This window comes from Scyliorhinus canicula, chromosome 9, assembly GCF_902713615.1.
Source record: "Scyliorhinus canicula chromosome 9, sScyCan1.1, whole genome shotgun sequence".
NCBI lineage: Eukaryota > Metazoa > Chordata > Chondrichthyes > Carcharhiniformes > Scyliorhinidae > Scyliorhinus > Scyliorhinus canicula.
The window spans coordinates 77,503,113-77,515,018 of NC_052154.1; the positions used below are offsets into that span (position 1 = coordinate 77,503,113).

The following is an 11,906-nucleotide window of genomic DNA, read 5'->3' on the forward strand; positions in this document are numbered from 1 at the left end:
CGTTGCTGTTTGTCATTTTTATAAATGACCTAGAGGAGGGCGCAGAAGGATGGGTGAGTAAATTTGCAGACGACACTAAAGTCGGTGGAGTTGTAGACAGTGCGGAAGGATGTTGCAGGTTACAGAGGGACATAGATAAGCTGCAGAGCTGGGCTGAGAGGTGGCAAATGGAGTTTAATGTGGAGAAGTGTGAGGTGATTCACTTTGGAAAGAATAACAGGAATGCGGAATATTTGGCTAATGGTAAAATTCTTGGTAGTGTGGATGAGCAGAGGGATCTCGGTGTCCATGTACATAGATCCCTGAAAGTTGCCACCCAGGTTGATAGGGTTGTGAAGAAGGCCTATGGTGTGTTGGCCTTTATTGGTAGAGGGATTGAGTTCCGGAGCCATGAGGTCATGATGCAGCTGTACCAAACTCTGGTACGGCCGCATTTGGAGTATTGCGTACAGTTCTGGTCGCCTCATTATAGGAAGGACGTGGAAGCTTTGGAACGGGTGCAGAGGAGATTTACCAGGATGTTGCCTGGTATGGAGGGAAAATCTTATGAGGAAAGGCTGATGGACTTGAGGTTGTTTTCGTTAGAGAGAAGAAGGTTAAGAGGTGACTTAATAGAGGCATACAAAATGATCAGAGGGTTAGATAGGGTGGACAGCGAGAGCCTTCTCCCGCGGATGGAGGTGGCTAGCACGAGGGGACATAGCCTTAAATTGAGGGGTAATAGATATAGGACAGAGGTCAGAGGTGGGTTTTTTACGCAAAGAGTGGTGAGGCCGTGGAATGCCCTACCTGCAACAGTAGTGAACTCGCCAACATTGAGGGCATTTAAAAATTTATTGGATAAGCATATGGATGATAAGGGCATAGTGTAGGTTAGATGGCCTTTAGTTTTTTTTTTCCATGTCGGTGCAACATCGAGGGCCGAAGGGCCTGTACTGCGCTGTATCGTTCTATGTTCTATGTTCTATGTTCTAAAACACAACTGCATAACAGTGGCAGAATTTCAGAAAGGGATGGCACGGTGGCACAGTGGTTAGCACTGCTGCCTCATGGCGCCGAAGTCCCGGGTTCGATCCCGGCCCTGGGTCACGGTCAGTGTGGAGTTTGCACATTCTGTGTAGAGCTCGCCCCCACCACACAAAGATGTGCAGGGATTGGCCATGCTAAATTGGCCCTTAATTGGAAAAAGAAGAATGGGGTAAGATAAAAAATGCCAGTGAATTCCTGGGTGTGTAGTTTTCTTTTTTTTTTAATAAACAATTTTATTGAGGTAATTTTTTGGCTTTGTAAACAGTTACAGACATCAACAGAAAGAAAGCAAAAAAGGCAAAAATGTGCAAACATCCATGTACATTCAATACCTCAATCGTAACATATTGCACAAGCCCGCTCCTCTCCCACCAGTACTACCCGCCAATTTATCCCTCCTACTCTACTCTACTCTACCCCCCCGCCCTGCTGACGCTCACTCTCCCGCAAAGAAGTCAATAAATGGTTGCCACCTCCGGGCGAACCCCTGTACAGATCCCCTCAAGGCGAACTTAATTTTTTCCATACCCAGGAAACTCGACATGTCCGCAAGCCACAACTCAGTCTTCGGGGGCTTTGAGTCCCTCCACGCCAATAGTATTCGTCGCCAGGCTATCAGGGAAGCAAAGGCCAAAACATCGGCCTCTTTCTCCCCCTGGACTCCCGGGTCTTTCGAAACCCCAAAAATTGGCACCCCTGGACCCATCGCCTCCCTTGTTTTTAGCACCCGGGACATGATCCCCGCAAATCCCTCCCAGTACCCCCTAAGCTTAGGCCATGCCCAAAACATGTGAACGTGATTCGCTGGTCCTCCCGCGCACCTAACGCATTTGTCCTCTATCCCAAAGAATTTGCTCATCCAAGCCACCGTTATGTGGGCCCGGTGAATGACCTTAAATTGAATCAGGCCGAGCCTGGCACATGTCGCGGTCAGATTTACCCTACTCAGGGCCTCTGCCCACAGCACGTCCTCCATCTCCCCGCCTGGTTCCTCCTCCCATTTGAGTTTCAGTTCCTCCGTCTGGGGCCCTTCCCCCTTCATGAGCACCTTATAAATATCAGAGACTCTACCCTCCCCTTCTTCCCCCCGAGATACTATTCTGTCTTGGATCCCCATTGGCGGAAGGCGTGGGAAAGATGGGACCTGTCTACGAACAAAGTCCCGCAACTGTAGGTACCTAAAATCATTTCCCCTTACCAGCTCACATTTCTCCTCCAAGCTCCTCAAACTCGCAAAGCTCCCTTCCAGGAACATATCACCCACCCTTCCCACCCCCACCCGCCGCCATACTCGGAACCCCCCATCCATACTCCCGGGGGCAAACCGATGATTGTCGCAGATTGGCGCCCAAACCGACGCCCCCGTCTCCCCCACATGCCTCCTCCACTGGCCCCATATCCGCAGGGTCGCCACCACTACCGGGCTGGTGGTGTACCTGGCCGGCGGCAGCGGTAGAGGAGCCGTGACCAGGGCTGCCAAGCTGGAGCCCCTGCACAAAGCCGCCTCCACCCGCTCCCAAATAGACCCCGTACCCACCATCCACTTCCTTATCATAGCGATGTTGGCCGCCCAGTAATAATTAATCAGACTCGGCAAAGCCAGCCCTCCCTCGCTCCGGTTCCTCTCCAGCATCACCTTCTTCACCCGCGGAGACTTTCCCGCCCAGACAAAGCTCATGATCATCCTGTTAACTCTTTTGAAGAAGGACTGTGGGACAAAGATCGGGAGGCACTGAAAAATAAACAGGAATCTAGGGAGGATTGTCATCTTTACAGTCTGCACCCTCCCTGCCAGCGACAGCGGGAGTGCATCCCATCTCCGAAACTTTCCCTTCATTTGCTCCACCACCCTGGCCAAATTTAACTTGTGCAGCCTGCCCCAGTCTTGTGCCACCTGGATTCCCAAATACAGGAAATTTTCCTCAACCAGCCTAAACGGTAGCCCTCTCAATCTGTTCTCCTGGCCCCTTGCCTGTACCACAAACATTTCACTCTTGGCCATATTTAATTTGTATCCTGAAAACTGGCCGAACTTCCTCAACATTCCCAGCATACTTCCCATCCCGGTCACTGGGTCCGACACGTACAGGAGCAGGTCGTCTGCGTAAAGAGAGACCCTATGTTCTACCCTGCCACTCACCATCCCCTTCCATCCCTCTGCGGCTCTCAGCGCAATCGTCAGCGGCTCTATGGCCAGCGCAAACAGCAGCGGGGAGAGCGGGCAGCCCTGTCTGGTCCCTCAGTACACCCTAAAGTACTCCAACATTTCTCTGTTAGTCCTGACGCTGGCCCTTGGGGCCTGATATAATAATTTGATCCAATCCACCAATCCCTCCCCGAACCCAAACCGTCCGAGCACCTCCCAAAAATAGTCCCACTCCACCCGGTCAAAGGCCTTCTCGGCGTCCATCGCCACCACTACCTCCACCTCCCTGCCCACTGGGGGCATCATTATCACATTAAGTAATCTTCTCAGGTTGGCCGCCAGCTGCCTACCTTTCACGAACCCAGTTTGATCCTCCCCAATCACCTCCGGTACGCAGTCCTCCATTCTAACCACCAGTAGCTTTGCCAGGAGCTTGGTGTCAACATTAATCAGGGAGATTGGCCTGTAGGACCTGCTCGCTTCCGGGTCTTTACCCCGCTTCAATATCAGTGATATAGTGGCTTGCGACATTGTCGACGGCAGGGTCCCTCTGTCCCTTGCCTCATTGAAAACCCTCGCCAAGACCGGGCCCACCAGCTCAGAAAACTTCCTATAAAACTCTACTGGGTATCCATCCGGCCCCGGGGCTTTCCCCGACTGCATGGCCTTTAGGCCCCCCAATACCTCCTCCACTCTAATCGGGGCCCCCAGCTCATCCACTTGCCCCCCACTTACTGTTGGGAATATTAACCCGTCCAGAAACCTTTTCATCCCCTCCGGTTCTTCCGGCGGCTCCGAAGTATACAGCTTGCGATAGAAGTCCCGGAATACCTTATTCAATCCTACCGTGTCCTCCACTTTGTGCCCCTCCCCATCAATCACTCTACTTATTTCCCTGGCCGCCTCCCTCCTCCTGAGTTGCTGCGCTAGCAATCTGCTAGCCTTTTCCCCATGCTCGTACGCCACGCCCCTCGCCTTCCTAAGCTGTTCCACGGCCCTACTCGTGGATAGCGCCCCCAGTTCCACCTGTAGTCTCTGCCTCTCCCTGAGTAAAACCTCCCCGTGTGTAGTTTTCTTTCTGACACTAAGATAACCTGAAGGGTTTGATGGGAAAGGATTGAACACATGCCAGCCTTCAAGGCATCTCCATTGGGCGCTTTTTGAGAACTGTAGTTCAGTCCAGAAATGGATTTGTTCACAGTTGATTTGATTCCAATTGTTCCTCTTGAATTGAAAATTCGACGGGGTGGTTGCAAACATACCTTTTAAATTTATTGCACTCCTTTTCCCTGCCTTCTGCCCAACGAGAAAGGATCCTATTGCTAGCAGCGAGGTTTCCAATCACTTCCTATAAATTTTGTCAGAGTTTACACTCCCGCCTGATAATATTTCCTGTACCTGCCTCAAAACCTCGAAACTCAGCAGCTATTGGATAGCCCCGAAAATGCCCGCGGCTTCCGTGCTATCACCCGATCCCACGTTTCCTGGGGCACCCTCTCCACCTTTGCACAGAGCTTACCTGTCCATTCTTGCCAATGCGAAACCAGTGGCGGGCGCCGCCTGCTGGGGCTTTGTGGTTCCTGCAACAGAAAATTATATTCCAAAAGCTTTTGTGAGTTAAATAGCCCCTGAAGGGAGACGGAGGAATTGTGATGAATGCCCGTGCCATGTTGTTAGAAATAAGGTTAGATTACATGTACATATAAATAGTAAATTTAAATACTGCACATAAAGAGTAACGCGAAAGGAACGAGATAGTGCTGTGTTTAGTTTTACTGAAAATTGCTTCAAGTTGCACCGCCATAGAAACAAAGCGAGTGGAATGATAATTCTTGGATGGTGGCAATGATGCCTTGCTTGGAAAGGGGTCCATGGTGATAAGGCTAGTGGGATAACTAACTGTATAATCTAAAAGCAAATTACTGCGGATGCTGAAACAAAAACAGGAAATACTGGACAATCTCAGCAGGTCTGACAGCATCTGTGGAGAGAGAAGGGAGCTAACGTTTCGAGTTGTTAGGCTTCGTTTTTTTTTTCCCTTTTTTTTTTTTTAAATTTAGATTACCCAATTATTTTTTCCAATTAAGGGGCAATTTAGCATGGCCAATCCACCTACTCTGCACATTTTTGGGTTGTGGGGGCGAAACCCACTCAGACACGGGGAGAATGTGCAAACTCCACACGGACAGTGACCCAGAGCCGGGATCGAACCTGGGACCTCAGCGCCGTGAGGCGGTTGTGCTAACCACTAGGCCACCATGCTGCCCAGGCTTCGTTTTTAACTAGGATTATACATTGTTAGTGTGTACTTCTAAAATAATATGTTTTCGAAATAGTATGCCTTCAATATATATATTTGCAAGTGCCTCTGTTCTGGGCTCATTTCAACAGAGCTGAAAGTCCCTGAGACTTTTCTGGTTAAACTGTTTTAATCTGAGCCTGGTCTCATGACTATAGTTTTGTCAATCCGACGCCAATCCCTGGAAGAGTTTTGAAACTTGAAATAACTGTGGAAAACATCAAACGTGCAAAAAACGTCAAGGAGAAATCAACCAGCAAGGCAACTTGGTAGTTGATCATCTTAAATAGCATAGGGGGTGGGAGATTGTTCCAGATTGTTCATCTGGAACGTGGAGACCCAAAATTGCAGTGCTGACTCAGATCAAAGCTACATACCGATTGAGGCTATGATTTATGCAGAAATATGCAGGCCATGTGCGCATGCGCTAATCCCTTTACCAAGATGACATCTAGTGTGCTCCATCAATTCCATTTGCTCCCTTCTCTCTCTCCTGAAGGTGCTGGTTATTGCCGGATTGCAATGTCACAGGCAGCAGCTGCTCTCTGGGGGATCTTGCAGAGTGAACATACTTTATGTGAGGGCATGGACAGTGACTGTCAGCTGGACATTCAGCCATGTTCTCTCAGTCCAAAGACATCTTTATTAATCAGCGGAATTCTCCGTTGACGGGGTCCTCCGGTCTGCCGGCAGCGCACCCACCCCCGCGAGTTTCTGGAGGACGTGGGGTGGTCACAATGGGAAACCCCAACCCCGGCTGCGGAAACGGAGAATCCCGCTGCCGGCGAGACGGCCCGTGCTGGAAAACATGGCTGGTGGACCAGAGAATCCCACCCATGTTCTTTGGGGTCACATGATGTGGGCATGGGAGCGACTGCATTTTCCCCAGCTCTGACTCTACTTGTCTTTAAATCCTTTATTTTATTCTAATACGCATCCCACAATTACTTACTTTTGGGTTATATGTCTTGTACTAAGACCCTGGAAGATTCTGGCTAGATTTTAGCGATGAGGGGCAGAGTTTAATCAGAAAATCCTGGTTTGATTGAGGTTCTGAGGCAGGTGGGGCTTGTAGGGTTTGTAGAGCAGGCCTACGCCTCGGCATTGATGTTGGCATCAAGATGATGGCTGCCAGGGGTTGGACAATGATCTCAGCTCCGTGGTGCAGATTTTTGGTCTTCACTTTGATGAACTGAGAAATATCCTCGAGAGAATAATGGAAGAGGAGAAGAGAATTCTGAGTGGGCCTGCCTTCGATCCTTGGAAATCCTGTTGGGATATACATCATTTATCCTGGCTGACTCGGGAGTAGGGGCTGGACAAGGAGTGTTGATGCATCCCAGCCTCTTGCGAGGGGTAGGGGATGAATTCCCGGCTGATTTTGAGTTGGCTGCCATGCTTTCGCAATCTCATTTGAAGGCTAGATATTTTGGGTTCGACAGAGCACAGTGTTTCTGGCCTTCAAGGCCTGAGTTCCGTCAGAGGCCTTGACCACTGGTCTTATATTGTCTTGTCCTCGATGCTCATTGTGAGGGGTTGGAGGTGGCTGGACACGTCGAGTCGTCCCCTATTACCGGGCCTTAGATTCCTTGCTGCCTGGGTACTGGGACAACAGCATGACGGAGGTGAAGGCACTTTATTTGATGGAATTTTGGAGGGATCCTGAAAATGTTGTTCAACAATCCTGTTGAGGCCCTTCCAAGCACCATATATAGTGCTATTATCCTGCAGTTCATCATTAATTCTGACCTTTATTCCCTTATGCTGTTGATTTAATAACTTTTATCCTGAATGGTGTACAATATGTGAGCACGGAGGCAAGGATTGTCTGTTATCCTGTTTTGGCAAAAGCCACACCGAGTCAGTAATGTGACATATTATTTGTGCATAGTCTTGCCCTTTTTTATCTGCTGTAATCCTTGCATTTACAAAGAGGGAGTCGACTTTTGACATCCCTCCCCTCGTTTATGGAGAAGATGAATGGGGTCATGGCAAGGTGCTGGGTGGAAGTTTGGTGCGGTGGTGAGTGGTAAGGTTAGGTAAGTCCTCTCTTGGATTGAGGAGAGCCCCCAGTTAGATCTATCTGCCTCGGGTATCAATTTTGTATTTTTGTCAGTGTGAGTTTAGGGAATCGGTGCTTGTCTCCTACGGAAGTCCAGACAGATCTTGTATCCCAGAGAGGACTGGGTTCCTTGTGATTCTCCTTGGTGATTGGAATCTCTGGTGTTGTTGGAGTAGGGGGAACTGTGTGGTGGCCCGTGCCTGGGCGTGGTCAGTTAATCCGTCTTGATTTGTTGGGAGAGAGAATCTGTATGCTGTGGATCTTGTCTTGTTGGAGTCCTTCTTCAGTTTGAGGGTAGGTGAATGGGGGAATAGGCGCCCTCCTCCCAGTGGTGTGATATGGTAACATCCTGAGTGTCCTCCTTTTAGTCGGGTTTTCCATGGGGAGTGTTGGATTCAACAATTATAGAGGGGGGTCCTTTTAAATAGTAGCTAAAATATACTGGAAAATAAAATGATTCTTGAAAATTATTGAATTCTTAGAAATATGATTGAGTTATAAAATTGGCTAAACCTTTGAATCCTGACCATGACTGTCTCAAATGTTGCAAAAGGTGTACTATAGAAAGGTGACATGAGGGTACATTCAGTGAATTTGAAACAATCTCGTAACTGAGACCAGACGGGATGTAGGGTGTTTGAACGTGGGACAAGAGCCGTGGGAAGGATAATTAATTTGGAGTAATTGATTAATGTCTAATTAACCAATCGCTTTTAAATGACTGACACTTTCCTGAACAAATAAAAGGGGGGTCTCAGCTGAGAAGTGGAACCAATGAAAGTTAGTAAGGGGCTAAACCCAGATAAGGATTCCCTTAAGAATGTGATCTGTATGACTGATTAGAGAGAAGAATTTTAGCCTTCCGAGATTCTTGAGGCATTCATGAAAATTACTTTTAAAAAGGCCTTTTGTTGAAATGACTTTTATTTTGTAAATCTGGAGTCACTTTTATCTTGAAGTCTTTTGCTTCCACTCTTCAGCGTCTCGAGGACTTTCCAATGTACTGTCAAGTTTTCTCCAGTTTAATTTTGTGCATATGTATTAAGTAAATTCTTAAAAAAAATAAAGAGAGCTTTGTTCACCTCTTCTTTTTTTTTAAATAAATATTTTATTGAGGTATTTCTTTGGCATTGTAACAGCAACAAAATAAACAATGTACATGACAAGGAAAATATTAACATAGTGCAAATACCACCTCCCTCTCCCACAGATCCCACCATTACTTACCCCCCTAGTCTACTCTAGCCTAACCCCCTCCCCCCTTCTGCTGACGATTAATTCTCTACGAAGAAGTCGACGAATGGTTGCCACCTCTGGGCGAACCCTAACAGAGACCCTCTCATGGCGAATTTAATTTTCTCCAGGCAGAGAAAGCTAGCCATGTCCGATAGCCAGGTCTCCGATTTCAGGGGCTTTGAGTCCCTCCAGGCTAGTAATATCCGCCTACGGGCTACCAGGGAAGCAAAGGCCAGATTATCTGCCTTTTTCTCCTCCTGGATTCCCGGATCCTGCGACACCCTGAAAATTGCCACCTCTGGACTCATTGCCACCTTCATATTTAATACCTTGGACATGACGTCGGCAAACCCCTGCCAAAATCCCCTCAGCCTCGGATATGCCCAGAACATGTGGACATGGTTCGCTGGTCCTCCCGCACATTTTGCACACCTGTCTTCCACCCCAAAGAATCTGCTCATCTGGGCCACTGTCATGTGAGCCCGGTGAACGACTTTAAATTGGATCAGGCTGAGCCTGGCACATGTTGCGGTCGCATTGACCCTACTCAGCGCGTCCCTCCAAAGGCCCTCCTTTAACTCTCCCCCCAGCTCCTCCTCCCACATGTGCTTCAGCTCCTCGGTCTGCGTCTCCTTCAATCCCATAAGCTCTTTATATATGCCTGAGACGCTCCCCTCTCCTATCCAGCCTCTGGAAACCACCCTATCCTGACTTCCCCTTTTGCCTTCCGCAAAAAGTCCCGCACCTGCAGATATCGAAATTCATTTCCCCCCGCCAATGCAAACGTCTCCTCCAGTGCCCTCATACTCGGGAAGCTTCCTTTTATAAACAAGTCCCCCATCCTCTCGATCCCCGCTTTCCGCCAAATTTGGAAACCCCCCGTCCACCCTCACTGGGGCGAACCGGAGATTATCGCAGATTGAGGACCACACCGATACCCCCTCTGCTCCTACATGTCTCCTCCCCCACTGCCCCCAGACTCTCAGGGCCGCCACCACCACTGGACTGGTGGAGTACCTCGCTGGTGGGAACGGCAGAGGCGCTGTTACCAACGCCCCCAGACATGTGCCCTTGCAAGAAGCCGCCTCCATGCGCACCCACGCCGGCTCCCCCGCCACCAGCCATTTCCTCACCATGGCTATATTAGCCTCCCAGTAATAATTGCTGAAATTCGGCAGCGCCAGCCCACAATGCCCCCGATTCCGCTCGAGCATTTCCCTCTTCACTCGCGGGGACTTGCCCCCCCCCCCCCCCCCCCCCCCCCCACTCAAAGCCCACAATAACTTTATTGACCTGCTTAAAAAAGGACCGCGGGATGAAAATGGGCAGACATTAAAAAACGAATAAGAATCTCGGGAGGACTGTCATTTTTACCCTTTGAACTCTGCCCGCCGGAGACAACGGGGGCGCATCCCATCTCCGGAAGTCCTCCTTCATCTGGTCCACCAGCCGGGCCAAATTCAATTTATGAAGCCTGTCCCGATCCCTCGCCACTGGATACCCAGGTACCTGAAACTGTCCCCAACCACTCTGAACGGCAGTTCCCCCAGTCGCCTCTCCTGGCCACTCGCCTGGACCACAAACATCTCGCTCTTCCCCATATTGAGCTTATACCCCGAAAACCGGCCAAATTCCCCTAAAATTCCCATAATTTCTTCCATCCCCTCCATTGGGTCTGAGACATACAAAATGCCAGTGACCCGCATACAGCGAGACTCTGTGCTCCACCCCCCCCCCCCCCCCACCCACCCCCGGACCAGCCCCTTCCGCTCTATTACCAGCGCAACCAGCAGTGGGGAGAGGGGGCATCCCTGTCTTGACCCCCGGTGCAGTCTAAAATAGTCCGAAGTCATCCTGTTCATCCGTACACTTGCAACCGGAGCTCGGTACAGCAACCTAACCCAGTCAATAAAGCCCCTCCAAAATCCGAACTGCTCCAGCACCTCCCATAAATAATCCCACTCAACTCGGTCAAAAGCTTTCTCCGCATCCATCGCGACCACTACCTCCACCTCCCTGCTCTCCGGGGGCATCATGATCACGTTTAACAGCCTTCTTACATTGGCCACCAACTACCTGCCCTTAACAAACCCCGTCTGGTCCTCCCCAATAACGTCCGGTACACAGTCCTCAATCCTGGAGGACAGAATTTTGGCCAGCAGTTTGGCATCTATGTTCAACAAGACCCACATAGCTCCGGGTCCTTGTCCTGTTTCAGGATGAGCGAGATCATGGCCTGTGACATTGTCTGGGGCAGAACCCCTCTTTCCTTAGCCTCTTTAAAGACCTTCATCAGTACCGGCCCCAATATTCCTGAGAACTTTTTACAGAACTCGACTGGGTACCCATCCGGTCCCGGGGCCTTCCCCGCCTGCATGGCCTTCAAGCCCTCCAATATCTCCTCCAGCCCGATTGGGGCCCCCACCCCTTCTACCCGCTCCATGTCCCCCCTTGGGAAAGTCAGCCCCTCCAGGAAGTGCCTCATCCCCGCCGCAGGGGGTTCCGATCTGTACACCCTGCTGTAAAAGTCCCGGAAGGCCTTACTCACCCCTGCCGAATCCCCAACTAAGTTCCCATCCCCGTCAATAATTTTAACATCTCTTCAACTGTATTAAATGCCTTATCTTGAGTTAGAGACAAGAGGAATCTTTCAGGGAGGAAGTGGTTTTGTCACTGAGGTCAATTTGCTCTGTCCCCTAGTATCCTTCTTGTAACAGCTTATGGTGTTGTCTGTAGTAGGCGGCACAGTGGTAAGCACTGCTGCCTCACAGTGCCAGAGACCCTGGTACTAATCAGGCTTGGATGGCTGTGTATGTGGAGATTGCACATTAGACATAACATTTACAGCGCAGAAGGAGGCCAGTCAGCCCATCGAGTCTGCACCGGCCCTTGGAAAGAGGACCCCACTTAACCCCCACACCCTATCCCCCTTTATCCCCGTACCCAACGTAACCTTTTTTGGACAATAAGGGAATTTAGAATATCCAATCCACCTAACTTGCACATCTTTGGACTGTGGGAGGAAATCGGAGCACCCGGAGGAAACACACACACACACACACATGGGGAGAACGTGCAGACTCCACACAGACAGTGACCCAAGCCGGGAATTGAACCTGGGACCCTGGAGCTGT

At 49.9% G+C, this 11,906-nt stretch overlaps 1 protein-coding gene across 1 annotated transcript in view; it reads right to left on the reverse strand.

Moving 5' to 3' along the window:
* The window catches only part of LOC119971444 (mixed lineage kinase domain-like protein), a 42,533-nt gene extending 37,951 nt beyond the window's left edge, over positions 1–4,582 (reverse strand). Inside the window, exon 1 of the mRNA XM_038806981.1 lies at positions 4,438–4,582. The gene's annotated coding sequence lies outside the window, so the exon portion shown is untranslated. The remainder of the gene's footprint in view (positions 1–4,437) is intronic.
* Positions 4,583–11,906: the final 7,324 nt, after the last annotated feature.